This window comes from Carassius carassius, chromosome 18 (genome assembly GCF_963082965.1).
Source record: "Carassius carassius chromosome 18, fCarCar2.1, whole genome shotgun sequence".
Classification (NCBI taxonomy): domain Eukaryota; kingdom Metazoa; phylum Chordata; class Actinopteri; order Cypriniformes; family Cyprinidae; genus Carassius; species Carassius carassius.
Window position 1 is genome coordinate 31,477,719 of NC_081772.1, and position 20,770 is coordinate 31,498,488.

Consider the following 20,770-nt stretch of genomic DNA (forward strand, 5'->3'; position numbering starts at 1 on the left):
GTGGAGAACTGGCTTCTCACCTTTTATAAAGCAGCAGTTTTACAACAAGCTGCCCAGAAGAGACGCAGGTGTCACAAGGATGAAAGCTAGAAGCAGTTATGGCACAGAGAGCGAAGGACAATAGAAGGCACAATTACCGTCACAGAAAGCTAAAGCAAAACTGCAAATCCCTCCCGTAGTCGGCAGAGTTCGAACCTGCGCGGGGAGACCCCAATGGATTTCAAGTCCATCGCCTTAAACTCTCGGACACGACTACGCCTAATGTTAAAAAGCAAGCGCCCTTGTCTGGTGGCGGCCTGCACAGGCCAAGCTTCAGAAACAAAATCACGCAGAAAGATGAGGTGGTAAAAAATTTCAACCTTCCCGTATACTCAACGGAAAAGGGTTGCCGTGACGCGGATTCGAACCGGGGTTGCTGCAGCCACAACGCAGAGTACTAACCACTATACGATCACGGCGTGCCACTGGCTCAACCAAGACAGCCCCTGGAGCCCGGATACAAGAAGCAGCAGCGGCGTGTTTGTCCATCGAAGAGGGACTGGACATTTCGCAAATAATTGCGAGGACCGTGAAAAATGCATGGATGCTTTGCCTCATGTCCTTCAGCAAACAGTGTAGTCAGCAGGATTCGAACCTGCGCGGGGAGACCCTAATGGATTTCTAGTCCATCGCCTTAACAACTCGGCCACGACTACGGGAGTGGACCAATTTCTGCTCAGTTTGTGTCCAACACTGCTGCCTGACCTACTTGCAACCAACCCAGCTGAGTCAGCAAGCGGAGAATGCAAGCTAGCCCTGCAAGCGGGTAAAACAGCGGTCCCACTGAGGAGAAATCAGGCTGCCATGTCTCATCCTATGTAATGGGGTTTTTCAGTACTGGCCCTGGGGACCGACAGCACTGCACAATTGGGAAGTCTGTCTTAATCTACTCACTCTGTGAGCACTCTTTCCTAAAGGGATGACCATCAGAATCAGGTTTGCCGAACAAGGGAGATGCACTGATCCCCGGGAGCAGCAAGGAACATCGCTCTAGTACAGAGTCAGCAGAAGAGATGGACCGTAGTGATAGCAAGCTGAGGCCTACAAAAAGAAAACTGACCTTCGCCCAAACAGGGACTTGAATTAAGCAGACCACCTTCTGCCATGTTGTGTGTAACACTGCTGCCTGACCTCCTTGCAACCTAGCAAGCGGAGATTTTAAGCTAGCCCTGGAAGCGGCTAAAACAGCAGTCCCACTGAGGAGAAATCAGGCTGCCATGTCTCATCCTTTGTAATGGGGTTTTTCAGTACTGGCCCTGGGGACGGACAGCACTGCACAATTGTGAAGTCTGTCTTATTCTACTCTCTCTGTGAGCACTCTTTCCTAAAGGGCTGACCATCAGAATCATGTGTGCCGAACAAGGGAGATGCACTGATCCCCGGGAGAAGGAAAGAACATCGCTCTAATACAGAGTCAGCAGAAGAGATGGACTCGTAGTGATAGCAAGCTGAGGCCTACAAAAAGAAGACTGACCTTTGCCCAAACAGGGACTTGAATTAAGCAGACCACCTTCTGCCATGTTGTGTGTAACACTGCTGCCTGACCTACTTGCAACCTAGCAAGCGGAGATTGTAAGCTAGCCCTGGAAGCGGGTAAAACAGCAGTCCCACTGAGGAGAAATCAGGCTGCCATGTCTAATCCTATGTAATGGGGTTTTTCAGTACTGGCCCTGGGGACCGACAGCACTGCACAATTGGGAAGTCCGTCTTATTCTACGTACTCTGTGAGCACTCTTTCCTAATGGGCTGATCATCAGAATCAGGTGTGCCGAACAAGGGAGATGCACTGATCCCCGGGAGCAGGAAGGAACATCGCTCTAGTACAGAGTCAGCAGAAGAGATGGACCGTAGTGATAGCAAGCTGAGGCCTACAAAAAGAAGACTGACCTTTGCCCAAACAGGGACTTGAATTAAGCAGACCACCTTCTGCCATGTTGTGTGTAACACTGCTGCCTGACCTACTTGCAACCTAGCAAGCGGAGATTGTAAGCTAGCCCTGGAAGCAGCTAAAACAGCAGTCCCACTGAGGAGAAATCAGGCTGCCATGTCTAATCCTATGTAATGGGGTTTTTCAGTACTGGCCCTGGGGACCGACAGCACTGCACAAATGGGAGGTCTTTCTTATTCTACTCACTCCGTGAGCACTCTTTCCTAAAGGGCTGACCATCAGAATCATGTGTGCCGAACAAGGGAGATGCACTGATCCCCGGGAGAAGGAAGGAACATCGCTCTAATACAGATTCAGAACAAGAGATGGACCGTAGTGATAGCAAGGTGACTCCGCCAAAGCAGACAGTCCTTCGCCCGAACAGGGACTTGAACCCTTGACCCTCAAATTAAAAGTCTGATGCTCTACCGACTGAGCTATCCGGTCTCTTGTGGAGCACTGTCTTCTCACCTTTTATAAAGCAGCAGTTTTACAACAAGCTGCCTAGAAGAGACCCAGGTGTCACGAGGATGAAAGCTAGAAGCAGTTATGGCACAGAGAGCGAAGGACCATAGAAGGCACAATTACCGTCACAGAAAGCTAAAGCAGTACTACAAATCCCTCCCGTAGTCGGCAGAGTTCGAACCTGCGTGGGGAAACCCCAATGGATTTCAAGTCCATCTCCTTTACCTCTCGGCCACGACTACGCCTAATGTTAGAAAGCAAGCGCCCTTGTCTGGTGGCGCCCTGCACAGGCCAAGCTTCAGAAACAAAATCACGCAGAAAGATGAGGTGGTAAAAAATTTTCAACCTTCCCGTATACTCAACGGCAAATGGTTGCCGTGACCCGGATTCGAACGAGGGTTGCTGCGGCCACCACACAGCGTACTAACCACTATACGATCACGGCGTGCCACTGGCTCACCCAAGACAACCCCTGGAGCCCGGATACAAGACGCAGCAGCGGCGTGTTTGTCCATGGAAGAGGGACTGGACATTTCGCAAATAAGTGCGAGGACCGTGAAAAATGCATGGATGCTTTGCCTCATGGCCTTCAGCGTAGTCGGCAGAATTCGAACCTGCGCGTGGAAACCCCAATGGATTTCTAGTCCATCGCCTTAACCACTCGGCCACTACTACGGGAGTGGACCAGTTTCTGCTCAGTTTGTGTCCAACACTGCTGTCTGACCTACTTGCAACCAACCCAGCTAAGTCAGCAAGCGGAGATTGCAAGCTAGCCCTGCAAGCGGGTAAAACAGCGGTCCCACTGAGGAGAAATCAGGCTGCCATGTCTCATCCTATGTAATGGGGTTTTTCAGTACTGGCCCTGGGGACCGACAGCACTGCACAATTGGGAAGTCTGTCTTATTCTACTCACTCTGTGAGCACTCTTTCCTAAAGGGCTGACGATCAGAATCAGGTGTGCCGAACAAGGGAGATGCACTGATCCCCGGGAGCAGGAAGGAACATCGCTCTAGTACAGAGTCAGCAGAAGGGATGGACCGTAGTGATAGCAAGCTGAGGCCTACAAAAAGAAGACTGACCTTCACCCAAACAGGGACTTGAATTAAGCAGACCACCTTCTGCCATGTTGTGTGTAACACTGCTGCCTGACCTACTTGCAACCTAGCAGGCCGAGATTGTAAGCTAGCCCTGGAAGCGGGTAAAACAGCAGTCCCACTGAGGAGAAATCAGGCTGCCATGTCTCATCCTATGTAATGGGGTTTTTCAGTACTGGCCCTGGGGACTGACAGCACTGCACAATTGGGAAGTCCGTCTTATTCTACGTACTCTGTGAGCACTCTTTCCTAATGGGCTGATCATCAGAATCAGGTGTGCCGAACAAGGGAGATGCACTGATCCCCGGGAGCAGGAAGGAACATCGCTCTAGTACAGAGTCAGCAGAAGAGATGGACCGTAGTGATAGCAAGCTGAGGCCTACAAAAAGAAGACTGACCTTTGCCCAAACAGGGACTTGAATTAAGCAGACCACCTTCTGCCATGTTGTGTGTAACACTGCTGCCTGACCTACTTGCAACCTAGCAAGCGGAGATTGTAAGCTAGCCCTGGAAGCAGCTAAAACAGCAGTCCCACTGAGGAGAAATCAGGCTGCCATGTCTAATCCTATGTAATGGGGTTTTTCAGTACTGGCCCTGGGGACCGACAGCACTGCACAAATGGGAGGTCTTTCTTATTCTACTCACTCCGTGAGCACTCTTTCCTAAAGGGCTGACCATCAGAATCATGTGTGCCGAACAAGGGAGATGCACTGATCCCCGGGAGAAGGAAGGAACATCGCTCTAATACAGAGTCAGCAGAAGAGATGGACCCATAGTGATAGCAAACTGAGCCCTCCAAAAAGTAGACTGACCTTCGCCCAAACAGGGACTTGAATTAAGCAGACTACCTTCTGCCATGTTGTGTGTCACATTGTTGCCTGACCTACTTGCAACCTAGCAAACCGAGATTGTAAGCTAGCACTGGAAGCGGGTAAAACAGCAGTCCCACTGAGGAGAAATCAGGCTGCCATGTCTCATCCTATGTAATGGGATTTTTCAGTACTGGCCCTGGGGACCGACAGCACTGCACAATTGGGAAGTCCGTCTTATTCTACGTACTCTGTGAGCACTCTTTCCTAAAGGGCTGATCATCAGAATCAGGTGTGCCGAACAAGGGAGATGCACTGATCCCCGGGAGCAGGAAGGAACATCGCTCTAGTACAGAGTCAGCAGAAGAGATGGACCGTAGTGATAGCAAGCTGAGGCCTACAAAAAGAAGACTGACCTTTGCCCAAACAGGGACTTGAATTAAGCAGACCACCTTCTGCCATGTTGTGTGTAACACTGCTGCCTGACCTACTTGCAACCTAGCAAGCGGAGATTGTAAGCTAGCCCTGGAAGCAGCTAAAACAGCAGTCCCACTGAGGAGAAATCAGGCTGCCATGTCTAATCCTATGTAATGGAGTTTTTCAGTACTGGCCCTGGGGACCGACAGCACTGCACAAATGGGAGGTCTTTCTTATTCTACTCACTCCGTGAGCACTCTTTCCTAAAGGGCTGACCATCAGAATCATGTGTGCCGAACAAGGGAGATGCACTGATCCCCAGGAGAAGGAAGGAACATCGCTCTAATACAGAGTCAGCAGAAGAGATGGACCCGTAGTGTTAGCAAGCTGAGCCCTCCAAAAAGTAGACTGACCTTCGCCCAAACAGGGACTTGAATTAAGCAGACTACCTTCTGCCCTGTTGTGTCACATTGCTGCCTGACCTACTTGCAACCTAGCAAGCGGAGATTGCAAGCTAGCCCTGTAAGCGGGTAAAACAGCAGTCCCACTGAGGAGAAATCAGGCTGCCATGTCTCATCCTATGTAATGGGGTTTTTCAGTGATGGGCCTGCGGACCGACAGCACTGCACAATTCGGAGGTCTGTCTTATTCTACTCACTCTGTGAGCCCGCTTTCCTAACGAGCTGACCATCAGAATCAGGTGTGCCGAACAAGGCAGATGCACTGATCCCCGGGAGCAGGAAGGAACATCGCTCTAGTACAGAGTCAGCAGAAGAGATGGACCGTAGTGATAGCAAGCTGAGGCCTACAAAAAGAAGACTGACCTTTGTCCAAACAGGGACTTGAATTAAGCAGACCACCTTCTGCCATGTTGTGTGTAACACTGCTGCCTTACCTACTTGCAACCTAGCAAGCGGAGATTGTAAGCTAGCCCTGGAAGCAGCTAAAACAGCAGTCCCACTGAGGAGAAATCAGGCTGCCATGTCTAGACCTATGTAATGGGGTTTTTCAGTACTGGCCCTGGGGACCGACAGCATTGCACAAATGGGAGGTCTTTCTTATTCTACTCACTCCGTGAGCACTCTTTCCTAAAGGGCAGACCATCAGAATCATGTGTGCCGAACAAGGGAGATGCACTGATCCCCGGGAGAAGGAAGGAACATCGCTCCAGTACAGAACAAGAGATGGACCGTAGTGATAGCAAGGTGACTCCGCCAAAGCAGACAGTCCTTCGCCTGAACAGGGACTTGAACCCTGGACCCTCAGATTAAAAGTCTGATGCTCTACCGACTGAGCTATCCGGGCTCTTGTGGAGCACTGTCTTCTCACCTTTTATAAAGCAGCAGTTTTACAACAAGCTGCCTAGAAGAGACCCAGGTGTCACGAGGATGAAAGCTAGAAGCAGTTATGGCACAGAGAGCGAAGGACCATAGAAGGCACAATTACCGTCACAGAAAGCTAAAGCAGTACTACAAATCCCTCCCGTAGTCGGCAGAGTTCGAACCTGCGCGGGGAGACCCCAATGGATTTCAAGTCCATCACCTTTACCTCTCGGCCACGACTACGCCTAATGTTAGAAAGCAAGCGCCCTTGTCTGGTGGCGCCCTGCACAGGCCAAGCTTCAGAAACAAAATCACGCAGAAAGATGAGGTGGTAAAAAATTTTCAACCTTCCCGTATACTCAACGGCAAATGGTTGCCGTGACCCGGATTCGAACGAGGGTTGCTGCGGCCACCACACAGCGTACTAACCACTATACGATCACGGCGTGCCACTGGCTCACCCAAGACAACCCCTGGAGCCCGGAAACAAGAAGCAGCAGCGGCGTGTTTGTCCATCGAAGAGGGACTGGACATTTCGCAAATAAGTGCGAGGACCGTGAAAAATGCATGGATGCTTTGCCTCATGGCCTTCAGCGTAGTCGGCAGGATTCGAACCTGCGCGGGGATACCCCAATGGATTTCTAGTCCATCGCCTTAACCACTCGGCCACGACTACGGGAGTGGTCCAATTTCTGCTCAGTTTGTGTCCAACACTGCTGCCTGACCTACTTGCAACCAACCCAGCTCAGTCAGCAAGCGGAGATTGCAAGCTAGCCCTGCAAGCGGGTAAAACAGTGGTCCCACTGAGGAGAAATCAGGCTGCCATGTCTCATCCTATGTAATGGGGTTTTTCAGTACTGGCCCTGGGGACCGACAGCACTGCACAATTGGGAAGTCTGTCTTATTCTACTCACTCTGTGAGCACTCTTTCCTAAAGGGCTGACCATCAGAATCAGGTTTGCCGAACAAGGGAGATGCACTGATCCCCGGGAGCAGGAAGGAACATCGCTCTAGTACAGAGTCAGCAGAAGAGATGGACCGTAGTGATAGCAAGCTGAGGCCTACAAAAAGAAGACTGACCTTCGCCCAAACAGGGACTTGAATTAAGCAGACCACCTTCTGCCATGTTGTGTGTAACACTGCTGCCTGACCTACTTGCAACCTAGCAAGCCGAGATTGTAAGCTAGCCCTTGAAGTGGCTAAAACAGCAGTCCCACTGAGGAGAAATCAGGCTGCCATGTCTCATCCTATGTAATGGGGTTTTTCAGTACTGGCCCTGGGGACCGACAGCACTGCACAAATGGGAGGTCTTTCTTATTCTACTCACTCCGTGAGCACTCTTTCCTAAAGGGCTGACCATCAGAATCATGTGTGCCGAACAAGGGAGATGCACTGATCCCCGAGAGAAGGAAGGAACATCGCTCTAATACAGAGTCAGCAGAAGAGATGGACCCGTAGTGATAGCAAGCTGAGCCCTCCAAAAAGTAGACTGACCTTCGCCCAAACAGGGACTTGAATTAAGCAGACTACCTTCTGCCCTGTTGTGTGTCACATTGCTGCCTGACCTACTTGCAACCTAGCAAGCCGAGATTGTAAGCTAGCACTGGAAGCGGGTAAAACAGCAGTCCCACTGAGGAGAAATCAGGCTGCCATGTCTCATCCTATGTAATGGGGTTTTTCAGTACTGGCCCTGGGGACCGACAGCACTGCACAATTGGGAATTCCGTCTTATTCTACTCACTCTGTGAGCACTCTTTCCTAAAGGGCTGACCATCAGAATCAGGTGTGCCGTACAAGGGAGATGCACTGATCCCCGGGAGCAGGAAGGAACATCGCTCTAGTACAGAGTCAGCAGAAGAGATGGACCGTAGTGATAGCAAGCTGAGGCCTACAAAAAGAAGACTGACCTTCGCCCAAACAGGGACTTGAATTAAGCAGACCACCTTCTACCATGTTGTGTGTAACACTGCTGCTTGACCTACTTGCAACCTAGCAAGCCGAGATTGTAAGCTAGCCTTTGAAGTGGCTAAAAGAGCAGTCCCACTGAGGAGAAACCAGGCTGCCATGTCTCATCCTATGTAATGGGGTTTTTCAGTACTGGCCCTGGGGACCGACAGCACTGCACAAATGGGAGGTCTGTCTTATTCTACTCACTCCGTGAGCACTCTTTCCTAAAGGGCTGACCATCAGAATCATGTGTGCCGAACAAGGAAGATGCACTGACCCCCTGGAGAAGGAAGGAACATCACTCTAAGAGAAATCAGGCTGCCATGTCTCATCCTATGTAATGACGTTTTTCAGTGCTGGGCCTGGGGACCGACAGCACTGCACAATTCGGAGGTCTGTCTTATTCTACTCACTCTGTGAGCGCGCTTTCCTAAAGAGCTGACCATCAGAATCAGGTGTGCCAAACAAGGGAGGTGCACTGATACCCTGGAGCAGGAAGGAACACCGCTCAAGTACAGATTCAGAACAAGAGATGGACCGTAGTGATAGCAAGGTGACTCCGCCAAAAGCAGACAGTCCTTCGCCCGAACAGGGACTTGAACCCTGGACCCTCAGATTAAAAGTCTGATGCTCTACCGACTGAGCTATCCGGGCTCTTGCAGAGCACTGTCTTCTCACCTTTTATAAAGCAGCAGTTTTACAACAAGCTGCCTAGAAGAGACCCAGGTGTCACGAGGATGAAAGCTAGAAGCAGTTATGGCACAGAGAGCGAAGGACCATAGAAGGCACAATTACCGTCACAGAAAGCTAAAGCAGTACTACAAATCCCTCCCGTAGTCGGCAGAGTTCGAACCTGCGCGGGGAGACCCCAATGGATTTCAAGTCCATCACCTTTACCTCTCGGCCACGACTACGCCTAATGTTAGAAAGCAAGCGCCCTTGTCTGGTGGTGCCCTGCACAGGCCAAGCTTCAGAAACAAAATCACGCAGAAAGATGAGGTGGTAAAAAATTTTCAACCTTCCCGTATACTCAACGGCAAAGGGTTGCCGTGACCCGGATTCGAACAAGGGTTGCTGCAGCCACCACACAGCATACTAACCACTATACGATCACGGCATGCCACTGGCTCACCCAAGACAACCTCTGGAGCCCGGATACAAGAAGCAGCAGCGGCGTGTTTGTCCATCGAAGAGGGACTGGACATTTCGCAAATAAGTGCGAGGACCGTGAAAAATGCATGGATGCTTTGCCTCATGGCCTTCAGCGTAGTCGGCAGGATTCGAACCTGCGCGGGGATACCCCAATGGATTTCTAGTCCATCGCCTTAACCACTCAGCCACGACTACGGGAGTGGACCAATTTCTGCTCAGTTTGTGTCCAACACTGCTGCCTGACCTACTTGCAACCAACCCAGCTCAGTCAGCAAGTGGAGATTGCAAGCTAGCCCTGCAAGCTGGTAAAACAGCAGTCCCACTGAGGAGAAATCAGGCTGCCATGTCTCATCCTATGTAATGGGGTTTTTCAGTACTGGCCCTGGGGACCGACAGCACTGCACAAATGGGAGGTCTGTCTTATTCTACTCACTCCGTGAGCACTCTTTCCTAAAGGGCTGACCATCAGAATCATGTGTGCCGAACAAGGGAGATGCACTGATCCCCGGGAGCAGGAAGGAACATCGCTCTAGTACAGAGTCAGCAGAAGAGATGGACTGTAGTGATAGCAAGCTGAGGCCTACAAAAAGAAGACTGACCTTCGCCCAAACAGGGACTTGAATTAAGCAGACCACCTTCTGCCATGTTGTGTGTAACACTGCTGCCTGACCTACTTGCAACCTAGCAAGCTGAGATTGTAAGCTAGCCCTGGAAGCGGCTAAAACAGCAGTCCCACTGAGGAGAAATCAGGCTGCCATGTCTCATCCTTTGTAATGGGGTTTTTCAGTACTGGCCCTGGGAACCGACAGCACTGCACAATTGGGAAGTCTGTCTTATTCTACTCACTCTGTGAGCACTCTTTCCTAAAGGGCTGACCATCAGAATCAGGTTTGCCGAACAAGGGAGATGCACTGATCCCCGTGAGCAGGAAGGAACATCGCTCTAGTACAGAGTCAGCAGAAGAGATGGACCGTAGTGATAGCAAGCTGAGGCCTACAAAAAGAAGACTGACCTTCGCCCAAACAGGGACTTGAATTAAGCAGACCCCCTTCTGTCATGTTGTGTGTAACACTGCTGCCTGACCTACTTGCAACCTAGCAAGCCGAGATTGTAAGCTAGCCCTGGAAGCGGCTAAAACAGCAGTCCCACTGAGGAGAAATCAGGCTGCCATGTCTCATCCTATGTAATGGGGTTTTTCAGTACTGGCCCTGGGGACCGACAGCACTGCACAAATGGGAGGTCTGTCTTATTCTACTCACTCCGTGAGCACTCTTTCCTAAAGGGCTGACCATCAGAATCATGTGTGCCGAACAAGGAAGATGCACTGACCCCCTGGAGAAGGAAGGAACATCGCTCTAATACAGAGTCAGCAGAAGAGATGGACCCATAGTGATAGCAAGCTGAGGCCTCCAAAAAGTAGACTGACCTTCGCCCAAACAGGGACTTGAATTAAGCAGACCACGTTCTGCCCTGTTGTGTGTCACATTGCTGCCTGACCTACTTGCAACCTAGCAAGCCGAGATTGTAAGCTAGCCCTGGAAGGGGGTAAAACACCAGTCCCACTGAGGAGAAACACAGGCTGCCATGTCTCATCCTATGTAATGGGGTTTTTCAGCGCTGGGCCTGGGGACCGACAGCACTGCACAATTCGGAGGTCTGTCTTATTCTACTCACTCTGTGAGCCCGCTTTCCTAACGAGCTGACCATCAGAATCAGGTGTGCCAAACAAGGGAGGTGCACTGATACCCTGGAGCAGGAAGGAACACCGCTCCAGTACAGATTCAGAAGAAGAGATGGACCGTAGTGATAGCAAGGTGACTCTGCCAAAAGCAGACAAACCTTCACCCGAACAGGGACTTGAACCCTGGACCCTCAGAATTAAAGTCTGATGCTCTACCGACTGAGCTATCCTGGCTCTTGTGGAGCACTGGCTTCTCACCTTTTATAAAGCAGCAGTTTTACAACAAGCTGCCCAGAAGAGACGCAGGTGTCACGAGGATGAAAGCTAGAAGCAGTTATGGCACAGAGAGCGAAGGACAATAGAAGGCACAATTACCGTCACAGAAAGCTAAAGCAATACTGCAAATCCCTCCCGTAGTCGGCAGAGTACGAACCTGCGCGGGGAGACCCCAATGGATTTCAAGTCCATCGCCTTAACCTCTCGGCCACGACTACGCCTAATGTTAAAAAGCAAGCGCCCTTGTCTGGTGGCGCCCTGCACAGGCCAAGCTTCAGAAACAAAATCACGCAGAAAGATGAGGTGGTAAAAAAATGTTCAACCTTCCCGTATACTCAACGGCAAAGGGTTGCCGTGACCCGGATTCGAACGGGGGTTGCTGCGGCCACAACGCAGAATACTAATCACTATACGGTCACGGCATGCCACTGGCTCAACCATGACAACCCCTGGAGCCCGGATACAAGAAGCAGCAGCGGCGTGTTTGTCCATCGAAGAGGGACTGGACATTTCGCAAATAAGTGCGAGGAGCGTGAAAAATGCATGGATGCTTTGCCTCATGGCCTTCAGCAAACAGCGTAGTCGGCAGGATTCGAACCTGCACGGGGAGACCGCAATGGATTTCTAGTCCATCGCCTTAACCACTCGGCCACGACTACGGGAGTAGATCAGTTTGTGTCCAACACTGCTGCCTGACCTACTTGCAACCAACCCAGCTCAGTCAGCAAGCGGAGATTGCAAGCTAGCCCTGCAAGCGGGTAAAACAGCGGTCCCACTGAGGAGAAATCAGGCTGCCATGTCTCATCCTATGTAATGGGGTTTTTCAGTACTGGCCCTGGGGACCGACAGCACTGCACAATTGGGAAGTCTGTCTTATTCTACTCACTCTGTGAGCACTCTTTCCTAAAGGGCTGACCTTCAGAATCAGGTTTGCCGAACAATTGAGATGCACTGATCCCCGGGAGCAGGAAGGAACATCGCTCTAGTACAGAGTCAGCAGAAGAGATGGACCATAGTGATAGCAAGCTGAGGCCTACAAAAAGAAGACTGACCTTCGCCCAAACAGGGACTTGAATTAAGCAGACCACCTTCTGCCATGTTGTGTGTAACACTGCTGCCTGACCAACTTGCAACCTAGCAAGCGGAGATTGTAAGCTAGCCCTGGAAGCAGCTAAAACAGCAGTCCCACTGAGGAGAAATCAGGCTGCCATGTCTAATCCTATGTAATGGGGTTTTTCAGTACTGGCCCTGGGGACCGACAGCACTGCACAAATGGGAGGTCTTTCTTATTCTACTCACTCCGTGAGCACTCTTTCCTAAAGGGCTGACCATCAGAATCATGTGTGCCGAACAAGGGAGATGCACTGATCCCCGGGAGAAGGAAGGAACACCGCTCCAGTACAGATTCAGAAGAAGAGATGGACCGTAGTGAGGGCAAGGTGACTCCGCCAAAAGCAGACAGACTTTCGCCCGAACAGGGACTTGAACCCTGGACTCTCAGATTAAAAGTCTGATGCTCCACCGACTGAGCTATCCGGGCTCTTATGGAGCACTGGCTTCTCACCTTTTATAAAGCAGCAGTTTTACAACAAGCTGCCTAGAAGAGACGCAGGTGTCACGAGGATGAAAGCTAGAAGCAGTTATGGCACAGAGAGCGAAGGACCATAGAAGGCACAATTACCGTCACAGAAAGCTAAAGCAATACTGCAAATCCCTCCCGTAGTCGGCAGAGTTCGAACCTGCGCGGGGAGACCCCAATGGATTTCAAGTCCATCGCCTTAACCTCTCGGCCAAAAACAAGGCAAAAGGGACTACTACAAGGGGGAAAGAAAGGGAAAAGAGAAGGAGAAAGGTGGGAAAGCAAGAAAAAGAAAAAAGAAATTATCCATCAAACTTCATGAACACTCACAAAGGATTTAAGTAAAGTGTTTGATTGGTTTTTGACTATATTTTTAATAAAAAAATTAATAATAATAATCTGACAAACACACCACACACTCTTGCCAGGACTTGCACCTGGAATCTTCCACCCAAAGGGTGGATGTGTTACTATTACACCACAAGAGTTGTGTATTTCTTTTTTTTTTACAAACACTGCAAATTAAACACTGGAAACAGCAACTAAAAACAAAATGTTCACAGCACAACACACACACAGCACAACATATGCAACTATATAAAAACCTAACTATATACATTACTATATACACCAATGAAAAAAAAAAAGAACTTCAAAAAGTTTCAAAGAACTCCCTGTACATTCTGCCTCCACTGTGCAACAGAGAGGCCTGAGGCTGGACAATACCACCGGCCCTTCAGCTGAGTGTGGCCAGTTGTCTTATTTTTTGCCAGCCCACACTGCTTGCAGATATAGTGATATATATCCTTTGCTAGTAGTTTCCGTGGTGGTTCACCTCTAGCCACTCGCTCCTCATCCTCTTGGGCAGCTTTCTGCCTTCTCCATGTGCGCTGCCTGGGCTGAGTAGAGGGACAAGTTTACGATGGCAAGGTATTAGGCTGCTGGAATTGGGGAGGGGGCTGGAATTGGGGAGGCGGCTGGAATTGGGGAGGTGGCTGGAATTGGGAAGGTGGCTGGAATTGGGGAGGGGGCTGGAATTGGGAAGGTGGCTGGAATTGGGGAGGGGGATGGAATTGGGTAGAATGAGGCAGTGGTAGACCTGGTTGGTAGCTGGGAAAGGGTGGGTAGGACCCAGGGGGGAATGCAAAGTGTGGTGCTGGTGGGTATATGGGAAATGCAGAGTAAGATCCAGGAGGAGGGGTGGGCATTGGGCACCTGTTGGAGATACGCTTACGAATGAAGGCCTCTCCCTCCTGATTTGCTGAATCCTGAAATACCATGGCCTCATGCCCATGCTGTGCAGGAACAGCTGGAAGTTCGCCCACTTCAGGAAGAGCCTCCTTTGCCAAATATACTTGTTTGGGCAGTGCAGTACCCTGCAGAAGCATGTCTCTGTCTACACGTTTCTGTCTTTTTAGTAGCCTGCAAGAGAAACATTCTTCATCTTAAATTAGCAATTTAAGTGAATAAAAGCCCATTGTCTTTACTTCCTGTAGCATCATTTTTAAAAGCATGTACAAGAAGGCTTTATAAGTACAATCTTGATATACTACTGTGAATGTGCAAAAGTATCGCATAAAAGAAGACTCACCACGAGGAGACAGTAGTGGTGTTTATCGGGACCAGAACTAGGTTAGTCTGTCTTAGAACCTCTCTGCTGTCCTCCATCAGCTGTTTTAAGTGGCTGTATACCACCACAATAGATTGTGGAATTGGCAGAGTTTTTCCTTGTGTGTCCCTGGGCCTGTTCCGTGCTTGCTGAAACTCTTTCAAAAGCCTTAGGCAAACACATTCACAGACCCTGTGGACTTCAGGGTCCTGAGCTGCCTGCCCATGAGTCATGACCAATCTATGGAAAAGAAAGATGCTATAATCTGAACTGTATACTGGGTTATAAACTAGTGACGATCCAAATAGTCAAATTACCTCTCTGCTGCCTGCTGTCCTGGAGCAGAGCCACTCAGGAGACGCTCTCCACATCCAGGAGATGCTCTCCAAGGTCCTGTCAAAGCCTTCTTATTAACCCTCTGGCTATATTTTGATGGTACCTTGTCCATGGCATGCAGAGCCATGTACAGCTGGACTATGTGGGCCTCCTCTTGTGATGACAAGGCAGTGATCGTTCGGTTTAGGCCAACCAAGTAGGCTGCCAGGGCATCAACTGCCTCCCAGCCCAAGACACCTCTGGAATCACACTGTGTACTCTGGAAATTGAGAAAAATGCCAAACACAGTCCAATAAACATATACGGTGTTGTAATAATTATTTTGCATTGTACATGCATATATTTTAACTTTACACATTGGTGACAATAGGCGTTTTGCACTGTACCAGATAAATTTTTTTAAAAGTAAAAAATAGTACAGGATAGCAATATTACCTGGCTTGATGTGCTAGGACTTGCAGTGTCATCCTCCTCTTCCTCAGTGTCCTCCTCATCTGGGGATTTGGGTTCAGTGTCACCCACCTGACTTGTCACCTGGGCCTGCACGACAGCTACTGGAGAGTCATCAGCCCTAAGGTCAGCTGCATGGCACACAGTCGTGTCAATTTCACTATCCTCTTCAGGCTCCTCTGGGGGGACTTCAGGCATGTCATTGTGGTGTGCAATCAACTGGTCGCCTCTATTGGACTGGGCCAACAAGTACTCCACTGCAATGCGCTCCCCTGCAATAATTTGTACCACATTGTTAATGGGGAGAGGACACACACACTCACACACACACACACACACACACAAACAAACAAACACAGGAGAGAGAGAAATACTCCAATGCTCAGCATTTTCCTGTGAGATATCTTACCAGTGGGTTTTCCTGGAGGGGTAAATTCTGGCATCAAAGCCCGACCAAGGACCCGTTGGCTCATGCTGTTTAAATGAGACATTGTGCAGACATCAAATGTCCTTAGGGTTGAGGCCCCCACCACAGATACAGCTTCTTTTGCCCGGCTCATGTTCCACCTCGAGGCCCCCGCTAACATGTACATTTGTGTGTGCATGGCATTGCATCTCCATCCTAAGAATGAAAATGCACAGATTTAGTCAGCAATTATTTTAAACTGAGGACATACAAATTTAATGACACAGTTATAGAACAGTAACACATAATAATGAGACTGATAGTAAATTCCATGAAAACAAGCCAAATCCAGGTAGCACCCAGGGTTCTGTTAATGACACAATAGCGATCTTTTCAACATAAAAATCTACAAAACATACTGCAATTTAATATTCAGAATTTACCAGGAATGAAGGCACACTGGTGGCGGTGAAAACTCTCCAGCGAGGATGACCCCCTGCCGCACCTAAGCACGTTTAGGACTTTGCCACCCTTCTGGAGGGTCCCCGTCTTTGTGTACAACTCTACATGTGGAGGGTCCTGGATGCACTCGAGGTGTTTTTGTTGCATCTCCCAGACATGGTGCATGCTGTCAGGGTTAACCAGGCGAAACCCTGTAGTGTCAGTTAGCTCCCACACTGATTCCTGCAGCCCTGAAATCATGGCCCGGATCTCCTCAGCCCTGCGTGTCCGCCGCCTACAGTGCTTCGCGAGTTCACCTGGGCTGATGCTGGCCATGAGCTGAGCCTCAGTGGGAGCCTTTCCACCATGGCTGCACTTCCACTCCCCTCTCTTGGCAGCCTCAAGTTCTTTCACATCCTCCTGATCCCACTCAAAGATACAGGAGGAAAGTTTTGAACAAAAGGTACCATAGAGAGGGTGGTGCTCTGTAGTAAGGCCACAGTTGAATCTTCTCATAAAATGGAAGATATCTAGCCTTACAATAGACTTCCATGGCCGAAAAAGTTTTAACACTGAAGATGCACCTGTGGAGGAGAAAAATAAAAAACATTCATTTGCTCATCATTACTCATCGCTGTATGAGTAATAGACACAGATCAAAATGGCGTCAGGTGCTTGCGGAGCACTGGCTGCAATTTTAGTTTTTATGTTGTCTCTTAATGTTGTAGGTTTTAGATTTGAACAGATCTACAAGCATAATGGAAATAACGCATATATACGGGAGCCCGTTTATAAAGTCTGTGGATTCTCTGTGAACGCAGATAACAAACTTTTTGGATATGGCAGTTCTGCTTTGATCACCACGCAGACCCATTTTGCTGTCAGGAACAGAGCTCGTGGAAGGCAGCAGGCTGACGCTTTTGGCACAATATTATCTATCTGTCTGCTGCTCGCCGGAGATATTCACCAGTGTCCGGGGCCAAACGGCTTGCAAATGAAACACCGGCCAAAGACGAGTTGCAACAGTGACTGTCCTAACTGCGGTAAGGCTGTGAGGATTAACGCTAAAGCGGTCGCTTGTGACTTTTGCGATGCTTTTGTTCACATAAAGTGTGGAAATATTGCACCTAAAATCTATGATCTGGCCGTAAGGAGTAATTCTGACATTCCGTTAGCATGTAACAGGTGTTGCATGAATGAAATGTGTCACGTGAACGTCATTGATTGCTTGGAGGAGTTGGATATGCAGTGTTCTGATGATATTTTGGTTGATGCAAGGAATGACTGTGAGGCTGTCTTTAATCGGAAAGGGCTTCACTTTATTCATGTTAATGCAAGGAGCTTGCTGTCTAAACTTGAGGAGATCAGTCAACTTGCAAGAACCTCTAAGGCTGCTGTGATTGCCGTGTCAGAAACCTGGCTTGATGGATCAATACAGGATGTTGAAGTCGAGCTTGCGGATTACTCCATTTACAGGCACGATCGGAACAGAAACGGAGGAGGAGTGTGCCTATTTATAAGGAATGATTTGTCATATAACCCGCGGGCTGATCTACAGGTGGAAGGTTTGGAGACTGCATGGATTGAGCTATTGCTTCCTAAAACTAAACCCATTATCATTTGTGTTTGTTATAGACCCCCTAAGCAAACAGATTTTTATGAACTTCTCGAAATGGTCTGCTATAAGAGTAATGTATGTATGGAGAACGAATGTATTCTTATGGGGGATTTTAACACAAATGTATTGCAGCCTAGTAAGAGCAGCCTGAAAGAATCTCTTCTAACTTTTTGCAAGGTGTCGGGCCTAAAACAGTTAATCGCTGAACCTACTAGAGTGTCTGCTAACAGTCAGTCCCTATTAGACTTAATATTAGTTTCAGAACATAAAAATATTTCACAATCAGGCATCCTTGATATTGCTTTGAGTGATCATAGTGTCACCTATTGTACTCGTAAAATATCTAAATCACTATTGAAGACTGGCAGCCATAGTTCAATTAGATATAGATGTACAAAACATTATACAGCTGAGGAATTTAAAGAAATGCTTTCTAGAAGGAATTGGTCAGATGTTTTCGGAAGCAATGATGTTGATGGGGCTTGGTCTTTGTTTAAACAGCACTTTTTAGAAACTCTTGATAATGTTGCACCAATGAAGGAAACCAGAATTAAACAGAGAAGTGCAATTTGGATGACTTCTGACATTCTGGATCTTATTAGACAACGGGATAAATGGTTCAGAAAGTTTAAGAGGTCAACTTTGTCTTGTGACTATGATAAATATATATATTTTCGTAATCAGGCTAGTTACAAGGTACAGAAAACAAAGTCTGAATTTTATGTTGATGCTATTACGTCAAATTTACATCAGCCTAAAAAGCTGTGGAAAGTTTTTACTGATATGGCTGTTAAAGGAAAATCAAAATCTAAGTCTGGCAATATTGGGTTAGTTATTGAGGATAAAATGATTTCTGACAAACAGCAGGTTGCTTGCGTTTTTAATACTTTTTTTACAACTGTTGCTGCCAGTCTGGTCGATAAGCTGCCGAAGGTGTCAGGTAGATATGGCCCATCATTTGTAAACTCCTTTTATAAAACCAAACATGTCACTTCTGATGTTTTTGAAATTGATCCTGTCTCAGAGGAAAGGGTGAGATTGTGTCTATCCACTTTGTCAATTAACAAAGCTACTGGACATGACCTTATTCCGTCCAGATTTTTGCGCGATAGTGCCAATGTAATTTCTAGGGTGCTCACCCATATAATAAATTTGTCTTTAAGTCAGGGTATTTTTCCATGTGATATGAAAAGGGCCCGGGTAGTCCCCCTTTTTAAGAAAAATAGTAGATTAGATGTTGGTAATTATAGGCCTGTATCAATTCTGACAGCAATATCAAAGGTGTTTGAGCGTCTTGTGTATGAGCAGGTGGAAGAGTACCTTGTTAAACATAATCTGCTATATGAACTGCAGTCTGGATTTAGAGCAGCATATTCGACTGAAACCTGTCTTATTCATTTATGTGATTATATTCGACAAAACTTTGATGAAGGAAAGTATGTGGGTATGATTCTTCTTGATTTACAAAAAGCCTTTGATACTGTAAATCATGCAATTTTATTATCAAAGCTGCAAAGTATAGGCTTCAGAAATTCTGCGGTGAAATGGTTCACCTCTTACCTCACTGGAAGAACTCAATTTTGTGATGTTGCGGGGGCCATATCAGATTCTCGAGATATTACTTGTGGGGTGCCTCAAGGTTCAATCCTTGGCCCCCTTTTATTTTTAGTTTATATTAATGATATGCCAGCTGCTGTGAAATGTAAGCTGCTTTTATATGCTGATGATTCTGCATTGTTGGTCTCTGGGGATGACATCAGCGAGATTGAGAAGACTCTGGGTAACGAATTAAATAGTGTCAGAAAGTGGCTTATAGACAACAGGCTTTCAATACATCTGGGAAAAACTGAGTCCATTTTATTTGGAACAAAAAAAAAGTTGTCTAAAATAAAATTGCTTAAGATCAAATGTAATGGCACTGAAATAGTGTCTCAGAAAAGTGTTACATACTTGGGGTTAACATTAGACCAGTCATTAACCTGTTCATCTATTGCTGACAAAATACTATCCAAGTGTGCAGGTAAATTGAAATTTTTGTATCGCAGAACAAGGCTTTTAGATTTTTCTATCAAGAAATTACTGGTTGTATCGTTGATTCAATGTCATTTCGATTATGCATGCTCAGCTTGGTACTGTGGATTATCAGTTAAACTTAAAAACAGACTGCAAGTGATGCAAAATAATGTTATCCGCTACCTGTTAAATGCACCCTCTAGGACTCATATTGGCAGAGATGCTTTTAAAAGAGTAGGTCTGTTGCCAGTACAGGTTAGAGTGGAGCAGTTAAAGCTGAATCATATGTATAATGTTATAAATGGTTCTGCTCCCAAATATTTACTGTCCAATATAAAAATGGTTCATACACAGCATTACCATAATACTAGGGCCAGTATCCGTTCTTGTAAAGTGCCCAGAGTCAACAATGCAGCTGGAAGTTCTTTTTTTTATACAGGTATCATGTTGTGGAATAATTTGCCAATTTCCCTCAAAATGGTAAATACCAGAGGGACTTTTAGATACCAGGTTAAGGCCCTTTTATGGAATAGAGTAGCTGATCTTTTTAACTAGCACTGGGTGATTTATGATTGCCTGTTTTTAGGATGTTGTTGAAATCCGGATGATTTGTGTAAATGTTTTTGTCTTTGACTTATAATAGGTCTTTGTTTGTGTGAATTGTTTTACCACCAAGGACCATGTTGGAAATAAGTGTTTACACTTTTACATGTTATCCTTTGGATTATGTATGTCTTTCAATCCATAAATAAATAAATAAAAAAAAAAAAAAAAAAAAATTTGATTTAATTTCAAACATACTTTTCAGTCAATAGAATTTATTAAAATTTTTAATACACTGGCTGTAAAAATAATACTAATTAATTACCATCACCAATAGGGAAAGGGGAACTTTTTTACACCACTATTAACTTTTATAAAATATATTGCAGTGCACATTTGATAAAGTAGTAATTTGAAAATCTCACCTGACTGACTGCAGCAATCCCGGTCAACATAGATGACCTCAGGCTCTGGCTCGCCAGCATTCTGGTAGCGTTTGACGACGCCCTGGCACAGCTCCTCCAGTCCTGCGCCTTCAGCTGTTGTCAGAACACTGTTCAGAACCTGGCCGAGCTCATTGCCAATGTTGGTCATCCATGAAGCCGTGTCCCCAATGCCACCAGCCAGCTTTTTGGTGATATGAAAA

At 47.4% G+C, this 20,770-nt stretch overlaps 8 non-coding genes across 8 annotated transcripts; all 8 read right to left on the bottom strand.

Annotated features, from left to right (window-relative positions):
• Window positions 1-613: 613 nt before the first annotated feature.
• Window positions 614-695, bottom strand: trnas-aga (transfer RNA serine (anticodon AGA)). Its single transcript has one exon. It is a non-coding gene; the product is annotated as a tRNA-Ser (tRNA).
• Window positions 696-5,983: 5,288 nt separating this feature from the next.
• Window positions 5,984-6,056, bottom strand: trnak-uuu (transfer RNA lysine (anticodon UUU)). Its single transcript has one exon. It is a non-coding gene; the product is annotated as a tRNA-Lys (tRNA).
• A 178-nt stretch (window positions 6,057-6,234) lies between these two features.
• trnas-uga (transfer RNA serine (anticodon UGA)) lies at window positions 6,235-6,316 on the bottom strand. Its single transcript has one exon. It is a non-coding gene; the product is annotated as a tRNA-Ser (tRNA).
• Window positions 6,317-6,667: 351 nt separating this feature from the next.
• Window positions 6,668-6,749, bottom strand: trnas-aga (transfer RNA serine (anticodon AGA)). Its single transcript has one exon. It is a non-coding gene; the product is annotated as a tRNA-Ser (tRNA).
• Window positions 6,750-8,601: 1,852 nt separating this feature from the next.
• On the bottom strand, window positions 8,602-8,674 carry trnak-uuu (transfer RNA lysine (anticodon UUU)). The gene has a single exon. It is a non-coding gene; the product is annotated as a tRNA-Lys (tRNA).
• A 178-nt stretch (window positions 8,675-8,852) lies between these two features.
• trnas-uga (transfer RNA serine (anticodon UGA)) lies at window positions 8,853-8,934 on the bottom strand. Its single transcript has one exon. It is a non-coding gene; the product is annotated as a tRNA-Ser (tRNA).
• A 351-nt stretch (window positions 8,935-9,285) lies between these two features.
• On the bottom strand, window positions 9,286-9,367 carry trnas-aga (transfer RNA serine (anticodon AGA)). Its single transcript has one exon. It is a non-coding gene; the product is annotated as a tRNA-Ser (tRNA).
• A 2,339-nt stretch (window positions 9,368-11,706) lies between these two features.
• Window positions 11,707-11,788, bottom strand: trnas-aga (transfer RNA serine (anticodon AGA)). Its single transcript has one exon. It is a non-coding gene; the product is annotated as a tRNA-Ser (tRNA).
• Between the last annotated feature and the right edge of the window lie 8,982 nt (window positions 11,789-20,770).